The 19,803-nt window shown below is 42.7% G+C and overlaps 1 protein-coding gene across 2 annotated transcripts in view; it reads left to right on the forward strand.

Moving 5' to 3' along the window:
- The first annotated feature begins 7,513 nt into the window (after positions 1-7,513).
- The window catches only part of LOC149316638 (tenascin-R-like), a 539,652-nt gene continuing 527,362 nt past the window's right edge, over positions 7,514-19,803 (forward strand). For both annotated transcript variants that reach the window (XM_089515968.1, XM_089515969.1), the window contains exon 1: positions 7,514-7,601. The gene's annotated coding sequence lies outside the window, so the exon portion shown is untranslated. The remainder of the gene's footprint in view (positions 7,602-19,803) is intronic.

Genomic DNA, 19,803 nt, shown 5'->3' on the forward strand with positions numbered 1-19,803 from the left:
AAGGAAAGGAACAAATAAATAAAAGAGAAAAGAAGAAGAAAGGGAGAAAGGAAGGGAGAAAAGAGAAAAATACAGCAGGGAGGGAGAAGAGCCTTTTAGAAACTGAAAGGGAAGGAAAAAAAGGAAGGAAGGAAGGAAGGAAGGAAGGAAGGAAGGAAGGAAGGAAGGAAGGGAGGGAGGGAGTGAGGAATTTGATGTCACAAGTTGTTCCTCTGGGTGAGTCCTATGTGCTCACAGCCATATTGACAGTGCAATAGGTTTTGGGTGTGCACAAACTCTTTAAGGGAGATGAGAATGTCTTCTATGACGAGAGGCATCTTTGCATGTCCTGCATGTTGCAAGCATTGCTGCCTCCGTGCACAAATTAGCTCAGACATTCCTCTGTGCCAGTGGAATGAATGGATCCATTCCGTTGACTCACTCTCTGGCAGGCAGCCTGTGTGTTAGCAACAGGAGGTGCCAAGTCTCAATATATTCACTTGGCTAATGAGCACAGCGCATGCAATTGTGTGGCTGAAATGGCATCCCCCTCCATTGGACTGGTTCCTCGGTGCTTGGCTCTGAGCTCTGAAGCGCTCTGTGTGTCTTTATCATTGCAAGCTGTATTAGCTTGACATAGAGGGTCCTCTGTACTGGAACGTCATTAGCAAGCTCCTAGAATTGCTCCACTCTGATCATCCAGTTAGAACCAATTTTGTCCCCAGCTGAAGCCAGGAGGGTGGCAACTGGTCAATGAGGAGTTGGCTACCATTGTTGTGCACTGATTGACTGCTTTGCCACATCTGAGCTTTATTACTCTCCTGATAGTTTGCTTTTCAAAAAGAAAACAAAAGAGAAGAAAATTTTAACAGTTCTTCGTGACAGCAAGAAAGAGCTGAGCATATTGCTGACAATAGAAAAACGGCACAAAGGAAATTAAACCAGGCCTGTTTTTCTCTAAACTGGTATCCTCCAGGATGGAACCCTGGCAATTGACATGGAATTGAAGCATTATAATTGCATAGTGTGAATGGCCCCCAAATCCATTGGGACTCCTATCATCCACAGCCAGCACACACAGTGGTCATGTTGTCTGGGAGTGATGGCAGTTTTAGGCTAACAATCTGAAGAGTACTGTGTTGTAGAAGACTGGAATAGACAATTGTCAGTAGAACTGACAATGTTGCATGTACTACCTAATACTATTACCAAGAAATAGTCCCATGCTTTCCCTCTGTCCTTGACTCTATCCTCCCCTCTCCCCATGCTGCACCCTGACTTCCTGTAGTGTCTTGAGAGAGTGAACAGGTCTTTGGTGATGGCCGAAGAAACCAAAGAGCACAGCAGCCAGGAGACTGACACTCTGCCTGCACTTATCACACGGAAAGAAACAATCCTGAACACAACAGGCCCAGCAGTGAGACATGTGTCGCCTTGCTGCTGGACTCCCTTGGCCCCTTACCATTGACCATGCTGACTTGAGTCAATGGGAGTTGCAATCCCACAGTATCTGAAAAACTACTTTTCACCATTGCTAGAGACTATTCTACATGCACAAGAGAGTAAGGGTGAGTATACCACATCAGAGTGCATGGGGGAGTGTTGCAATTTCTGTAAACTTCCTCCTATTAAAAATGTACTGCAAGGGGAAAAAAGAAAGAGTTTTCTAGCCTATTCCACTCTTTCTTTTCTTCTTTCTTTCTTTATTTTTTTGCTTTGCAAGCTTTCAATTGGCGAGAAAGGAAAGAAAGATAGGCTATGGAACAGCAAGTGAGAGAGGCTGCAAAGAGCATCAAACAGGGCTTGTGGAAACATCTTGGACCCTCTAAAAGCCCACCTCTTAAATCAAAGTATGTAATGAACATTTGGCACAGCCCCAGGCTTAATCCAATCAATGAATTCTACTTGCATTTCAAACTGTCCAAAGTCTTAGAAATCAAAGTAAGCTTTCCCTTAAATAACAATTACCAGAAAACCAGAGCTTTAGACAATACAGCACACTTATTTCTGTGTGTATTATTATTAGCCATTTTTGGAAGAGCAGGTGAGCATACAGCCAAACATTATTTTTTACAGTATTTACCTATCTGCCCGATTGCACTTCTAATGATATTTTTTCTTTGTCTAAAGCACAGTTTTGCCTGGAGTTATTTAAAAACTCTTCCTAACTCAAAGATGGATCTCCATATGTTATTGGCCTGCAGCTCCCAGCATTCTTTGCTACTGGCTCTGCTGGCTAGGACTTCTGGTGTGTATGTGTAGTTAAACAATATTTAGAGGGCTAAACAAATTCCCCCACCCCATTCTCCAGATTATTTTATTCACTTGGTTAACAGAATACTGGATAATATTGTTCGTATTTTTGTTTGTGGTGTTCCAACTTCTGACCAGGAGAAACCTATCTGCTTAGTGACTATTACATTCAATCACCCTAAACTTTTTGAGCCATTCTGAATTGCCCTCAAAACTGGCCCTGGGATGAGAGGTGTAACTGAACTCTTAGCCTGCCCCAGGACTGCTATGCTGCTATAGGTATAGCTTAGTGGTTAACTGATAGAACTGTGATCTACCGCAGGCAGCCATGCAGCTCTGACCCCATTTGCTCAGTCTTTAGGGAAATCTGGCAAACCTTTCTCTCCCTCTCCCCCTTCCTCTTCCTCCCTCAGCTTTAGCCAACTTACACACATACGCCACCTACAAGACAAGGGCAAAATGACTGCTGCACTTTATGCCAGTACAGATATATAGAAACTATCAATCTATTTGTTTATTGTCGAAGTCGAAGGCTTTCACGGCTGGCATCCATAGTTTTATGTGAGGCTTTTTGGGGCTATGTCACCATGTTCTAGAAGAGTTTATTCCTGACGTTTCGCCAGCATCTGTGACTGGCATCATCAGAGAATGCTGGCATGGAATTGAGTGGGGTATATATATACTGTGTGACCCTGGTTTGGGAGGTGTGGTTTGCATATTAGTCTGTGTATTGTTCTGTTGTTGAATGGCAAGGCCTCAGGGTGGGAGGATTTGATTGTTTAATACCTCACCTTTCTTCTGGGATGGAAGCCATGACATGTTTCTCAAATGCTGAAAGTGCTGTAGAAATGCTAAATGTGACTCTGGTTAGTTGAACTGTTACCCAGGATTGCTTCTGATACTGGATGTGCAAAGTGGGAGACACAGCAATGCCGTGGAAAAGTGGGCTGCCTGCAGATAGATCAAGGGGAGCAAATATTTTCCCTGGCAATTGTCCAACAAGGAGATCTGCCAGCAAGCAGTTGGGCCAGATGCAAAGCCAGAAGCAAACTGCCCAAATTCTGGATGATTACTGCATTGGGATTTGTTGCTCCTGTGTTTTTTCCAAGTAGCTTTCTTTTCAGTCCAGCTGGTTCCAGGAGGCCTCCTTCTTCACTCATCTCACTGATGTGGCGGCCTTTCAGGCAATGCTGCTAATTGCTTCCAGTGACAATTTGCTGCTGTTTTGTCTACAGGTTTGTGTGGAACCCCTCCAGGGCTGTGTATATGGGGAACATTGCAGCAAATTTTCTCTTGCAACGAAGTGTGAAAATGCACAGCAGATGAGTTGCAGCAGGACATCATTGTCAAATCGTCCATTGTAAATTAAGCTCTTATAAAGAGAAAGGTGCCTCAGTACCAAGGAGTATGAATGTAGCAGGATGGTTAGGATACTGAACTATGAATCAGGAATCTTTGGTATTGATTCTTGTAATGATCTGGGCCTCCGCCACCAGACAGATAGGTTTTGGAGTCCTTGTTAGCATCATGGCCAAGCATTTTGGAACGGTTCCTGCACAAGACAATTCTCTGTCATGACCTCGGTAAGCTGGATTTAGTGAACATTTTATTTCAGCCCCTGATCTGCAAAATGGGATTGCTAAAACTGACCTACCTCATGGGGCTGTTGTAAAGATTGCCATAACAAAATGTCTCTGGCAAATGTTTTTCCATCCTTTTGCTAAGATTATTATTATTATTATTATTATTATTATTATTATTATTTCTTCTGTCAGAATCATGGTTTATCTTTTTAATGTAATATTATGGAATAATTAAGAATGGGTAGTAGCACAGAAGAAAAAGCCTCAGTACTGCAAGGATCACTGCTGGAAATGTCTGACACCATTGTCTTCATGGTCATATCACAGGTTCCAATCCTTTTACTTTGGTCTACTTCCCACAAGCAGGAAACCTGATTCTGACCTGTCCCCTCTCAGATTGGAGGTAGGAAGTGAATTCTTCCATATTTAAACACACACGTATCTCTCAGTGTCAAATATGAAGCCCACATGATGAATCACTTAGAATCCAGCTTCAATTCTGTAGGAAAAACCCTTTTCCTCTGGTAAATGCCAGATTTGGTCTGAAAGGCCTTGATGTGGCCCATTTGAATCTGTTGCATATCCCTGTGGCTCCTGAAAAACTAGATTCCAGGGATGAACTTTCTCTTACTATGCTACATCACCAAGTGAGAGCACTGTTGTTGCCTTTGTGCCCTGCTTGTGAGTTTTCCAGAGGTGTCTGTCTGCTGCTGGAAATATAATGCAAGGCTATATGGACCTTTGGTTTACAGAGCAATTCATGCAGTCTTTGGGAGAGTCCGTAGGAATGATGTGTCTTATAATGTTGTTGCAAAGATGAAATAAGGCAAGGACCTTGAAGTTTGTACTGTGACCTTGAAGTTTTCAGCCCTTTCATTTCTGGAATTGAACCACCTTTTCTTTCTTCCCTCCCAGCAACAGCTACTTGTTCCTGTTCATTGTCTTCTATACCAATTGTGCTTTGTTTTCCACAAGAACAGCAGCACTGAAATCTACAACAAAATACAGGAATTGTGGTAAAACAACTGCAGTTCCCTTGTAGGTTTTAAATTAGCCCTTTAGTTGATGAGCAAGTATTTGGGACAGGTAATCATAATTTCTAAACATATAGCTAAATTGCATTTGGAATGGTAACTAATCTGTTACTAACAGCAAAACCATGAAAGAATTAAAATGCTAATAATGGAAAAGAAAATATTTAGAATTAGCTTTTAAAATTTTTGAGATACTGTCCTATTCATGGAAGAAGCTAGATGGATAAACAATTTTATCATTATGCAAATATTCTGTTTGCATAAAAAGCTGGCAAATAGACATGTACTGAAACAATATTTCCAGATGACATATACCGTTAGATGTTCCCCACCACACATTTCATATAAGATGTTATATGATAACTGTTCTTATTTCTTGATCTATGACACTGTAATTGAAATTTAAGAACATGTAAGTGAAGGAAGAGACTTGGGAGAGTATAAAACCAGGCTTGACTCGATCACTTCATGCTTTAAGTGGTAGATCTCAAGTTTAAATACTTCTCAATGAGTGGAGAAAAAAAATATCTTCATTTAGAAGCAGATTTTTTTTAACCATGACATGGGGATCTGACTTCTTGAGAATATAGCTTTATTGATGCACAGATAAAGTTTTAGATGAGGAAAGAGACCACATTCTGGAGCATGCAATGGCAGCCAGGCCAGTCAGAGAAGTCGCCATGCATCAACAGGCCAGAAGGAGCCAAGTGATCTTTTCTTATTCGTATGAAAAAGTTTGTTCATTGGACTGAGCAAGTAGGATGAAGAGGGGGAATATGTGGGCTCCAAGAGGTTGCAGGGGCCCTAGCCAGTGGTTCCATCATCCCTAGCCAACATAGCCAATGACAATGGGAGTTGCAGTCCAGAAACATGTGGAGGGCCACATGTTGCTCACTCCTATGGGTCCTCTTGTCCAACGGAAGCAGCGACACATGCATTTTGGCACCTGCAACTGGAAGCCTTGCCGTTCTGGAACAGCTTTCTCACTCATAGAATTGTAGAGTTGGAAGAGACCACAAAGGCCATCCTCATTTCGGCTCAGTGTGTGAAGCGATCCTGAAAGGATAGGAGCAGAATGGTGGCAGCCAGTCATGATTCACACTTACTTTAATCTGAGTTGTTCAATCTTACTGCTTTAATTTTAACTGAGTTCTTTTTGGCAGAATGTATGCCTATGGCAAGTTTCTGTTTCATTCTTTTAATTTAATTGTATGTACAGGGCTGTGTAAACTTACAGCGCTTTATAAATAAAGCTTAATAATAATAATAATAATAATAATAATAATAGCCCTTGTGAGGAGAGCGGATGCCAATCTGGCCTGGGCAGGACTTTGGTTTCCTTGAGAGAAACTAGAAGCTGAGTGAGTCAAAACCTAGGACAGGGGAAGCAGCAAAGGGGTGTTGAAGGCAGGAAGGGGGAAGCTGCCTAGGGCACTATATTTCCAGCAGCAGACAGAGAGATGCCTCTGGAAAAGGCACAGGCAGGGCACAGAGGCAACAACAGTGCGCTCACTTGATGATGTAACACATTAAGAGAATGTTCATCCCTGGTATCTAGTTTTTCAGGAGCCACAGGGATATGCAACAGGTTCAACTGGACCACATCAAGGCCTTTCAGACCAAATCTGGCATTTACCAGAGGAAAGGGATTTTCCCTACAGAGCTGACAGAACTGAAGCTGGACTCTAAGCGATTCATCATGTGGGCTTCATGTTTCACACTGGAAGATGTGTGTATGTGGGTGTTTAAATATGGAAGAATTGACTTCCTACCTCCAATCTGAGATGGAACACATCAGAATCAGGTTTCCACTCCTCGGAGAGTGGTGGAGTTTCCCTCCTTGGAGGTCTTTAAACAGAGACTGGATGACCATCTGTCAGGGATGCTTTGACCGAGAATTCCTGCATGGCAAAATAGGGTTGGACTGGATGGGCCTTGTGGTCTCTTCCAACTCTATGATTATATGATTCTATCTCCTGCTTGTGGAAAGTAGACACAAGTAAAAGGATTGGAGCCTGGGACATTGACTCTCAGACATTGCCGGCAATGACCGTCTCAGACATTGCCGGCAGTGATCCTTGCAATACTGCAGCTTTTTTTCTTCTGCACCACTATCCATTCTTAATGATGGCCTGCATTTCGTAATATCCCATTAAAATGAGAAGCCATGATTCTGACAACAGGGATCATAATAATATAACTTAGCAAAAGGCCGCAAAAAACATTTGCCAGAGGCATTTTGTTCTGGTGCTTTCTACAACAGCCCTGCGAGGTAGGTCAGTTTTAGCCATCCCGTTTTGCAGGTCCGAAAATTCCATGGCATGGAGCCCTGGCGATTAAAGGGATGCCAAACTGGATCAGCAGAGATGAACACCAATGGTTCTATTTTACTTTATTTTATTGAGAGACCACTTTAGGCAGGGGAGCCATTCCCCGATTTGGCCACTAGGTGGCTCTTTGGAGACTGAAGGCTGTGTTGATGGAAGGGGAGGGGGGCTTTGCATGCTCTTGAAACTGAACCGAAAGCAAAGGGGGCGATCGCCCAAGGCTCTGGAGCCCAAGTGAAGAGGCAGAGGGTTTGCTCCGGACCCAGTGATCCTTCCATGCGGGCTGATCCCCTTCCCTCCAGCCCCTGATCCCCCTCTAGAAGCCCCCCCTAGCCTTGCCAACCCTTCCTAGGGGGAGAAGCCGAGGAGCTACAGCCTTTGGGAGCTCTGCAGTGCCAAAGAGAAGGAGCTGGGCTTCATCCCAGGTAAGTCCGGCGTCTCTTCGCCTCTTTCAGCACCACGGAGAGCGACGGAACAGAGCTAATTGCTGGCCTTGCCTTGCCTTGCCTTGCCTTGAGGACTTTGGACAGGAGAGCTTCCCTTGCCCCTTGGAAGAAAGGTAGGGGTCCTTCGCCGGCAGTAACTGTCTCTCTGTGTCCAGATGTATAGAGGAGCAGTAAGATCTCCTGGCTGTGGCCAAGGCGATTCCTCCTGTGGGCTCCTTCCAAGGAAGTCCACCAAGGTGGCTCCTTCCCTGCTTTTTTGGTAGTGTCTTCCCCTGCAGAGGAATCAGGATGGGCAAAGGGCCAGATCTCCTGCACTGGGTCCTTTCCTATAAGGTTGCTGGCACCCATCTATGAAAAACCTTCACAGCCCCCACCACCACCACCACCTTTCTGAGGTCCAGATGGTGTTGGGTGGATGGAAGGGGGTTCCTTAGGGGACCAGGGAAGGCTGAATATCTGCCTTCTTTCCAGGGTGTTGGGTGGCCTGCTGCACTTTTTTTTTTGCTGTCAAGAGTCAACTTACTGGCCCCTTCAACTCATCCCTGTGCCTGAGGTGAAGGGGGAATGTCATAGGCAATGTCCTTTCTTGCAAGGAAGGCGGTGGCAGGACACAGGCATCGTAACCACCTTCCCTTTTGCTACTTAGTTTTCAGTCCCATCGGTTGTAAGGGGCCTTTGACATCAGACCCTTTTGCTATCATGTTCAGACCCCCCCCCCCTTTTTGGGGCCCTTTTATTGGAAAATGTATTATGCTTTGCAAGTGCATGGGTTGCTTATGCACAGCCTGTCTTTCTTTTTTCTTTTCTTTTCCCTCTTCCACTCCAACTAAAAGAGCTGCTTTTTCATAGATAAAGAGAGGGTCATGCCTTGTGCCATAGCCCTTTCCCCTCTGTGTTATATTTAACCCGGTCTTTACAACCCTGAAGCCAAAGGAGCTTGCTGTGTACCATTTTGCAGGGACTGCTGATCAAGGAAGAAAAATAATAATTCTGTTGGGATTGTGGAAACAGTTTCATTGGTGTTTATATTATTATTATTACCTGCTTGACCAGTTGCCACATCTAGTGACTAGGAGTTTCATAAATCAATTGGGTTTGCTTGGAAACTCCCCTCTCCCACTGCATTTTAAACTTGTGAGTTAAATGTATCAGGAATCCTGGTATTATGTAAATTGAAATGCTAATTTCCCTTGCCTGTGTTTACTGACTTGTTCATAATTTCATATGCCTCATTTCTGCTGCCTTTTAGTTAACAACCTCTTCCCTACGCTGTTCTGATGTGTTAGCATTCTCCAGCAAAGAAAAGTCTCCAGACTGCTTATCAATGTCGATCTCCACACCTTTTCCAGATGGTTATCAGACTAATGCATTTTAGGGATGGTGTGGCCAAATAGTGATTTATATGAAAGCATTTAAAAAAAAACATAGGAGGGAGGAAGTATGTTGTATGAAGTCTTTCACATTTTGTTTGACATTATGTTGTTGAATTGATCTGGGGTGATTCCAAAATCTCTTTCTTCACTGGAAACAATTCAATCAACCCCAACCCTAAATGCTTTGAAATATGCTTAATATAGTGGTACGTAGTAAGCTTTTGGGTTGCAGCTGATTATCAGCTCCTTTTCTTTGACTTTCCATATAACTTTTCTTTCAACTTGAACTTGTAGTTGTGCATGCTTCTGAATTTAGGTTATACCCTGCATCCAGAAACTTGCACAACTATACATTCAAGTCGGAAAAAAGTTATATGGATTTTAAAAAATAATACTTGCAGCGCTGTTGACTCTGACATAATAACCTCTGTCCCATTATGAAACTTTCACAGTGCAAATGATATCATATGCAGTGCTTCTGTTGTGGTTCCAGAAGGCAACAGGTATAATTCCCATTGTGGTCACTTTTCCATTCTATCAGTATTTATTGTGGGCTAAGTGTTCTCACAGTACATTTCTGCAGGCAATAAATACAGAGCAGGCAGGACTTTTAAGGAATAGACACAGTACTCTGCTGCAGCAAAAAGAACAGACTTGTGGGGCACTTGGAAAAAAGAACCAATTTATTATGCCATAGTCTTCCATGGCAAGAGCTGACTTCATCAGGGAAAGCTAGAGAATGTGACTCTGCTCCAGATCAGGAGCTTATGCATAGTGACAGTGTGTATCCTTTTGGGCGTTCACTTGCTTCTTTGTGTGGGGCATAGCATTTCACCCACCCTTTGAAAACTTCTCTTTATGTATCTGGAACAAGAGAAACAGTTAATGAGAAAGAGTACATTGCAACAGTGTTCTGAAAACCTAGTAGCTAAAGGAAGCCAGAATAGATCCAGAAATGTTTTTTAATCAGATTAGAATTTGGGTCTTTTGGCTGGGGAGAGATCTTTCCACAGGAAGAGGGAAAACACATATAATTATCAGCATTTCTGTTTTAAGTCGAAACTGAATGCAGAAAACTGGATACCACAAACACAGGGTTCAAGTCTTGACAGGAAAAATCAGGGGTTTTCTTTTGTAATGTTCATTCATTTGTAGTCATGGAGTAGCTTTCCGGCTGTGTTTCAGAGAATTATGTCCCCCCCCCCCCCCGGGACATAGCCAAGGGGGGGGGGTTCTTGGGGTCCGCCCCCCCTTCCATTAGATAAAATGAATGGTGTGTGCTGCTGTGCCGCTGCACCCAAGCCCCATTATAATGGTGGCACTTAGTCTGGACCCCCCCTTCCCAAAATCCTGGCTACGTCCCTGCCCCCCCCCCCCCCCCCCGAAGATTAGCAGGTATCTTAAAGAAGAGGTTGTAACGTCTCACATATCCTTTCTGTAGAATGCTGGGCTATGTATTCAGCTGATGGGTAATTAATTGATATTGATTTGTCTGTTTCATAGAAAGGCTTTTTGTTTACTTAAGATGTACTAGTATGTTTTCTCCCATTGTTTTCATTCCACTCCATCCTTCATACTGTCTCATGCTGTTTCTTAAAGTACCTCATTTGGATGAAATCCTGAGCTGAATAAGGTAAAATCAGGGTAGGAGACCTGTTAGAGGTCACATGTATTAAGCAAGTAGTGCTACATGGAATTTTATGACATGCTATCTAATATAAAAATGAGTACGAAGAAAGATCTTGTAGCACCTTCGAGACTAACTGAGAGAACGAAATTGGCAGGTCAGATAGTGCTGAAGGGGTCCGATAATGTTGAAGTGTGTGTAGTGTGGTTTCCTGACACACTACACACACTTCAGCACTATCTGACCCCATCCTCAGGGATGCCCTACATCATTTATTCCTCTCACCACAGTCTAGTCCCATTTCAAAACCAGATCTGCCAGTTCATCTCCATGCACAAAGACCAGTTTCCTATGCCTTTGTCCACTAACAACCATCATTAAAATTGGACCTGCAACTTCATTTCCATACACAAAGGATTTGTAATTTGAACTGACACCCTCATATACCAATGGTATATATATGTTTGTGCCGGGTTTCCACTCCACTAAATGCATCTGAGGAAGTAGACTGAAGTCTACAAAAACTCATGCTGCCAGTTTCTTTCTTTTAGTTATCTCAAAGGTAGTACAAAATCTCTATATATACTGATTCTACAGACTAACATGGCTAAATCTTTGAATTATAATATAAAGATGAGCTATTTGTCTTATGTTATTTGTGTATGCTTTTGGCATGGGTTTTAATTGATGTACACCAGCGGTTCTCAACCTGTGGGTCACGACCCCCTTGGGGGTCAAATAACCCTTTCACAGGGGTCACCCAAGACCATCGGAAAACACATATTTCAAATGGTCTTAGGAACTGAGACACCACACTTTTATGGTTGGGAGTCACCACAACATGAGGAACTGTATTAAAGGATTGCAGCATTAGGAAGGTTGAGAACCACTGATGTACACTGCTATGCGGATCAATTTTTCACCAGAGAATGGATCAAAAATATAATTAATTAATTAACTCAGTAAAAGCAATCAAGCTTCCACAACAGACAGTTCCTTCACTGTGGCCGGTCTCCCTCTAGCATGAATACATACAAGAGCAGGAGAGACTTGGAAGAGTTCTAGGGCTGCATTCTGGCAGCTAAAACTCAGCAATCTTGACTCGCCTCCCACATGAATCACGCCTGTTCTGTAGAGCTCTTCCTATGATTCTCTGCAATTTATGTAGAATCCATGGCAGAGATTCCTTAGCCAATAAGCCTACATGGGAAAATGTTTTCTCGAAAGCAAAAATTTGAAAAACCACTGATGGTAATGTATAGCAGTGTAAATGGTTCAAAACTTGTTACTTGGCATTTTGGTAACCTTTGCAACATTCACATTCTGTAGGGAAGGAGTGTAACATGAAACAGCTCGCATATGAATAGCACGGAATGAAAGATTTCTCAAAAATTCAAAATGTGCCACCATATTATAATTGGTGTCAATCTCACCCGTGACACTTTCTCAAACATTCTCCGAGTCCCCATTTCTTTTAAGTTGTTATGGAAAACTGGCACTTATAGTTCCAGTGGGATTGCTGAGGCAGAGCTTAACAAGTTGTAAGAAAAAGTGAGGATTGTTTTTCTGGTTTGTATCACTTTGCCCTTTTAGCATCTCTCCCGGGACAATTAAATATCAGCTACCATAGAGCAGTGAAGCGAACCTATGGCACGTGTGCCAGAGGTGGCACTCAGAACCCTCTAAGTGGGCACATGTGCCATCGTCCTTGCACAGAGTTTGCCAGAGTTTGTTACTAGAAAGCCAGAGAGACATGGCACTTTGCAATAAATAAGTGGGTTTTGGGTTGCAGTTTGGGCACTCGGCCTCGAAAAGGTTCACCATCACTGCCATAGAGTATCCAGATATCAGAAAATGTTTGTGTGCATGCTTGTTAAGGAGGCTACACATTTGAATTAGTCAGGAGTCTTTCCTAATGGTTAATTCTAAAGATAAGCAAGTGCTCATCATGACAACCCTAATAGGCTCACCCCAAGAAGAGTCTAGAAGTGTATATGGTCTAGTATATTAACGAACCAATTACAGCAGTGTTCATCTGTATCAGAACCATGTTGATTTTTTTAAATGAAAGGCTAATGGATCTTAATGACCTGTTTAAGACCAAGCAACCCGCACCCACTCCCCAAAGTATAAAGGTAGAAGTTGCAGCAATGATGGTTGCTGAAGAAATGTCTTCCTTTCACATACAACTCCAATCATTGTGGGGACTATAGTTAAAGTTAGAGGGAACAGGAAAGTCAAAGGGAGAAGGCAAATGAAGTCAACAACCATCACTGATTCCTGGTGCTCCTAACCCTGTAAGCCCTGATGTCACTATAGTGCTGATTTTACCTCTTTATTTGCAAGAAGACACACACATGGACAGATCTCTCTCCTCAAGTGATATGATAGAAAATAGCACAAGAAGAAATGTGGCCAGTTCCATTCCTCTTAAGTCAAATAAAAGGCTCCTCATTTTTGCCTGTGTGGGTTTCTGATTCCTGTTGATGGAAAAAGAGGCATGTCTGTAGAAGTGGAGGTGCAGGGGATTCTGTGTTACAAATGCCATAAACTTGCATGCACACTCAGCTCTTAGCTGATTGAAATCTTGGCAGGGTGTATCTGAGTGTAACGTAATTCTCAGAAAAATAGAAATGTTGGCACCAGATGCTCTGTGATTATGTGTTGACATGTATTCAGACTCCCTCCAATCTAAGTGGTTAAAACAGAGTTCTTGGAGAAATAGTTGGGGGGAGACTGGCTGTCTCCTGCACTGACAGGGCTGAAAAACATTACATATCCAGTGCTTTAAAAATAGAAGAAGCATCTTCAACTCTCAGTTGGCAGCTGCACTTTCTCTTGGCATCTAAACAGAGCTTTCTTGATACCTCATCCATTTTTTGTTCTCCCACCCCCAGTCACCCATTAATACAAAATATTGTCAATCCCCTACCTGGATATTACTTCCACACAGAAAAACTGATGCATACAAGGATTGCACAGGCATCTATTTTGGTCTATGTATACACTGTGGGAAGCCACAGTCAACAACCTGCTCCCCCACAGCAGGCATTCGGCTTCTATGCCCAGAAAGAACTATGCCTGAGCATCTATGTGTAGTTCGATTGGAATGTCTGAAATGGAAGTGCAAAGCATATGCAAAATCACTGTCATTTGTGAAGGGGCTCTTAGACATGGGGTAAATTGGAAGGGAGATGGATTTTATTCTCCACATGAACTGGCTAGTTACTTGACTCTCTGGGCTTCAGCAGGAAATTACTTGTGTAACTGCAACTCCCAGAATTCCCCATTCAGGATGGCCAGGCACCATGTTGGCTGGGGGATTCCCCCCCCCCCCCCTAAGAGTTACCATCTAAAGACGTAATGTTTCCAAACTCTGGCTTGACAGTTTTTTAAGAAAAAGCATTTATGCAATTAATAGTGTCCATCCATAGCTGTCTGTCTGTCTGCAGCTATAGGCACAAGAACTTTGGCAGGATCATTGGTTTCAGTGTGACAAGCAGAGAACCACTGGCTTGTAGCCCACAGACTGTTGCAATAGAACAATGTAGGGCCAGTTCAGCATTCACTGTTGGGGAGAATTTTCAAGTCAGTAATGATGTGGAGCTCTTGTTTGTGCTTCCTCATAGACATCTCTTTCATGTAATCCTTTTCTAAACTTGGTTCAAACGTGACAATTGCATCTTGCAGCAATGAGTTCCAAAGGGAAACTTTTACAGTATTTACAAATTTACTGATTTTGACTGAAATATTATGCCAGTTTTCTTGCCTTGTTTGAAAGGAGCATATTTTCCAACTAATTTATGATTATTTATTATTTATATACAGCCTCGTCATTTTTATTGCAGTCCATTATGTGTGGCTTATGCACTGCCAGTGGTTCTGCTAAACTACAGAAAAATATACAGGGATCTGTGATAGAACCCAGCTTTTTGTCGATGTGACTGCAAAAAAATTCTTCCATAGGCTACACACAAACAAGCTGTGTCAATGTATCTTACATAGCATTCCTAACAGAGCTTGTGAAACTTACTTGTCTGGGCCCTGACAGGTGAAGTGTGAGCCTGCTGTTGCTCTTGGACCTCTCAGCGGCCTTCGATATCATTGACCATGATATCCTTCTACAATGCCTGAGAGAGCTGGGAATTGGAGGCTCTGCTTTGCAGTGGTTCCAGTCCTACCTCTCAGGTAGATTCCAGATGGTGTCGCTTGGGGACAGTTATTCGGCTAAGAGGGAGCTCAGGTCGGGTGTCCCTCAAGGCGCAATTCTGTCCCCAATGCTGTTCAACATTTACATGAAGCTGCTTGGTGAGATCATCCGGAGACATGAGGTGGGTGTTATCAGTATGCTGATGACACCCAAATATATTTCTCTATGTCTCAGACTGATGCAGGGACTAAAGATGGCATCTCTCCTCTGAATGCCTGTCTTAATGCGGTAATGGACTGGATGAGGGAAAACAAACTCAAATTGAATCCAGGTAAGACAGAGGAACTTGCAATAGGGACCCCAATCTGGGAATGGAGTTATGTCAGTCAGTTCTGGACGGAGTCACACGTCCCCTGAAGGACTCAGTTTGCAGTCTGGGGGTGATCCTAGACTCGTCTCTCCATCTGATGGCCCAGGTGGATGCGACAGTCAGGAGCACTTGCTATCAGCTTCGGCTGATATGCCAGCTGCGCCCCTTCCTGGAGCGGGAACACCTTGAAAGTGGTACATGCACTGCTAACCTCTCAGCTCAACTTCTGTAATGCACTCTACATGGGGCTTTATATCAAGCTCGGAAACTTCAATTGGTACAGAATATGGCAGCCAGGCTGGTTACTGACACAGCTGGCTTTGATATGGTTTTTATGGTTTTAAATTGCGATTGAATTTTTATTGTCAAGTTTTAATGTTATGTATATACCGTGTTGTTATTTTTGATTATTGTATTTTGTATTCTTTGTTGTGCACCGCTTTGATCAGTTTTGGAAAAGCGGTATTATTATTATTATTATTATTATTATTATTATTATTAGATCTGCCCACATCACACCAGTTTTAAAATCCCTTCACTGGCTGCCTATTAGTTTCTGGGCAAGATACAAAGTGTTGGTTTTAACCTTTAAAGCCCTACATGGCTTGGGTCCTGACTTCTTGCGGGAGTACCTTCTCTTATATCATCCTCCCCACATTCTTCGTTCTGCTGGGAAGAATCTGCTTCAATCGAAGAGGATTAGACTTTCTGCAGTGACCCAGTGGTCCATTTCAGCAGCCACTCCTAGACTCTAGAATGACCTGCTGGATGAGCTCCATCAGATTACCACCTTGGAAACCTTTAAGAAGGCTATTAAGACGACTCTCCTCCGGCAGGCCTTTCCAGACTAGAATATCCTTGTTGACCTGCCTCCCCCCCCTCTTTTTTCTCCCATTATCCTCCATCTTTATCTTTTACTCTACCTGCACTCTGATTGAAATTTTTTTACTTCATTTTAATTTTTATTTTACACTAATGTTTTTTTTAAACCTTTCTTCTTGGTTTAATCTCTTTTTAGTGTTTAATTATGTTTTTATGACAGGGGGAGAGATGGGGATCTTGGAATTTTTAATGCATTTCTCTTTTAACTGTATCTTGTTTTACTGCTGTAATCCGCTTGGATTCCTCAAGATTAATTTTTAAAGTCTAGAAGTGCTAGAATTCTCTATGTAGCATGACCATGGCTAAAAATTTTTACAAGCCCCAACTTATAATAGCTTTAAAACCCACGGCTGAGTTCTGAGGTTCTCTTTGGCACCCCTTCATACTGGGCTGTCATGGAGTTAGGGACTATATAGAAGCTTACAAGCAAGGGCTATCTCTGTTGCCAGCAGAGAGTAAAAAGAGCTATGTGGCCTCTCTACCTGCTAGAGGACCATTGAGCGATCTCACTAACAGTCATTGATAGACCTGTCCTGCATCATGATGACTACTGCAAACAAACTGATTACATGCAGGCCACTCGAAGACTAAGCCACAGCGACCCTTGCAACTCCCATGAGTCTTCCATCCAAGCATGAAATTCAAAGACATTAAAGGGTCATTCCCTCCAGCAACATTGGCCCAGGGGTAATTTCTCTGTACCCACATCTATTACTGCTTTTGAAAATTATGTCAGGGCCTAAAGTGCTGGTGTTAAAAATGATCAGAGGTGCATCTGCCTATGCAGATGCCTGCATAGTTTTTATGAATGCACATCTGGTGGTTGTGGGTGTTGTCTTGCAGAATCTGGGTTTTATGGGCTCTTATAAATTGGCTTGCTCTGAGTATCGTTCCCCTTGAATGGAATGTGTAGGTGTGAGATAGCAGCAAAGTGCCTTGGGACAGTCCTGAAAGAGGTGACCAAAGAGTTTGTGTTTCCTCAGGATTAGGGTTGTCATATCCTGGGAACAACCGGGACCATCCTGGGTTTTTAGGGCCGTCCCATCCCGGCTTGCCCTAATTTCCCAGGTGGCCACCCGCGGTTGGCTAGGGGCACAACCGCGCAGGGCTCCATCCTCTCTATCCTTTTATAATGGAGAGGGTGAGTGTGCGCGCGCTGCGCAGCAGCCTAGGCAGGTGGCAGGCTCTACCACTCTGCCTGCCTTGCCCCCATTGAATGCCATGCCATGGTCGGGGGCCTGGACACTGCTTCCTCCAGCCTTGGCAAGGCCTTGGAGGCGGTACCACAGTTGGGTCCCCGGCCGCTGCCTCTTCTGGCCCCAGTGAGGCCTTGGAGGTGGCACTGCGGTCAGGGCCCTGGCTGCTGCCTCCTCCGGCCTTGGCGTTGTGGTCGGGGCTCTGGCCGTGGCCTCCTCCACCCGTGGCAGAGCCGCAAGGGGCCTGGCCAGCCAGCTGGGCCCCAAAAAGGAGGCCACCATGACAAGGCCTCCTCCAGGCTCCAGCGGAGTGGCAGCAACTAGGCAGCATGAGCTTTCATAAACAAGTCTAGTTCCTCAGATGCATCATTCAGTCAGGACTCAGGTCCGACATCACCATATCTTTAAATTCTATTGTTGTGTGCCTTTTTAAAAAAATAATTAATGTTTTTGACTCCTAGTTGGTTGTGTCCTCCATTTTTCTTGAACATCCTACATTTTCAGGAAAATTTTGTCCTACATTTTGTCCTACATTTTTAAACGTTTGTCCCGGTTTGGTGGTAGCAAATTATGGCAATCCTACTCAGGATAGGCATCACTGCCTTTTAGTTTTTTCCTGAAGATGGTGACTGCATCCACACTGCAGAAATGAAGTAGTTTGACATCACTTTAACTGCCATGGCTCAATACTGTGGGGTTCTGGGAACCGTAGTTTGTTATTGCATCAGAACTTTCTAACAGAGAAGCCTAATTGTCTCACAAAACTACAATTCCCAGAATTCCATAGCAGTTAAAGTGGTCTCAATCTGCTTTATTTCTGCAGTTTAGATGCAGCCTGGGGAAAATATAGAAGAAGCCCCTTTTTGGAACAGGACACCAGAGATGGGAGCCAGCAGTTTGTTTTTTCTAGCTATGTGACCTTCTCTCAAAGCACCGCTCTCTAGTTAGGCCTCAGGACACTGAGCTCTGTAATTATGTTGTGTACCACTTACTCCTTGATACTGGGCTTGAGCACAGCATTTTAAAAGTAATCCCAGAGTTTCAGATGACAATTTTCTTTGACCTTTATTTAAAGACTTTCTATTCATTCCCTTTCTCCACCACTTTCTATTCCTCAACATTTAGTTTAAGCGTAATTTTTGAGGGTTGAATCCCTTTTGCTGAACAGAGGGAACCTTAGAGAGAAATAGAGTCATTAGTCTCTGCAGGCTGTGCACTTTTGTTGTTGTTGAAAATATCTCCTTAAGTATCTCCTAGGCTTGTTTTAGGCTTAATTCAGCACATTCTTTAGGGCCTATGTCAACATTGGGCTCAGTAGCATCTTTGGGCTCAAAATCTTGTTTCATATCTGTTTTAAAAATCATGTTTTACTTGGGATTATTATTTTATTATTGTGTGTTTTATATTCTTTTGTTTTATTTCTGTTTCTCATACTGTTTTATTTCTGAATCTATTTTGACTCCAGTATTGTTGCAACAAGTATTAGATTTTGATTTTTAAATGGTACGTTATTTTGGGCCCCTAGAAAAGAAACCACATGCTTTCACAGCTGTGGATTCTATGAACAGGGGCATCACTGAGGGGGTGCGGGTAGCACCAAGTGACACACATCTCTGATTCTGCACATATCTGCCTTTTGATAGAAACAGGGTATGGCGTAAAAAGAAACAAAAAATATGATAAACATAGCTGTGCTTGTACAAATGTAGACATAGAAACTCTAGCCCATGTCTTGTTATACTGTCCATTTTATCAAGGCATCCACTCTGATTTAATCATCCCAATCCTACAAGATTTTCCAGGCAGATCAGAAAAAAATTACCTATCACTACTGCTTGATGATTCAGATTCATTAATAACAGAGATGGTCTCCAGATTCTGTGTCTCTGCTATAATTACCTGTGGACAAATAAAACTTGAGATTTTTAGACTAAGATTTTTAAGATCTTTAGATTTAGATTGCCTAATGTTTTTTTTACTGAGGTGATTTTAATTATTCTCATGTTAATCTCTGGGAATTAATTGTCAAATTTCTCAGCCATGGATCTGATATATGTATGTTTTATGAGTTTTATTCTTCCTGAGTTTTATGAATTTTAGCTGTAAGTAATTGTACTTTATACTTTGGTCTATGACTGTAAATAGATGATGATGATGATGATGATGATGATGATGATGATGATGGCCATGGCATTGGCCTGCTTCCATTTAAAATGCTGGAGCTGAGCAGAGGAGATGGTATGAATAAGGTGAGGCTCAATGGGAGAAGAAAGGAAAGGCCTCAGATGTTTAATTTTTTTTTAGTTTTTTTTCATTATTTTAACATTTTCTTTAAAAACAGAATATTTGACTACACTTTAGCCATATGAAACTGTGCATATAGCTTGTGCGTATGATACTGTGATTTAAAGTCATAATTTGAATTTTGCTAGTTGTTTATGTCACAAGTGTTGCCGTTACATGTAGCGATATATGGAAATTACGCTTTATGAGTAACATTAGTACAAAAAAACATTACTAAGGATTCTCTCTGCTGTGGGATGGGAGGAGGTCAATGTGAGGAATGACACCATAAGTTACTGC

Source organism: Sceloporus occidentalis, unplaced genomic scaffold (genome assembly GCF_023333645.1).
Source record: "Sceloporus occidentalis isolate IW3139 unplaced genomic scaffold, rSceOcc1.0.p SCAF_3, whole genome shotgun sequence".
Taxonomy (NCBI): domain Eukaryota; kingdom Metazoa; phylum Chordata; class Lepidosauria; order Squamata; family Phrynosomatidae; genus Sceloporus; species Sceloporus occidentalis.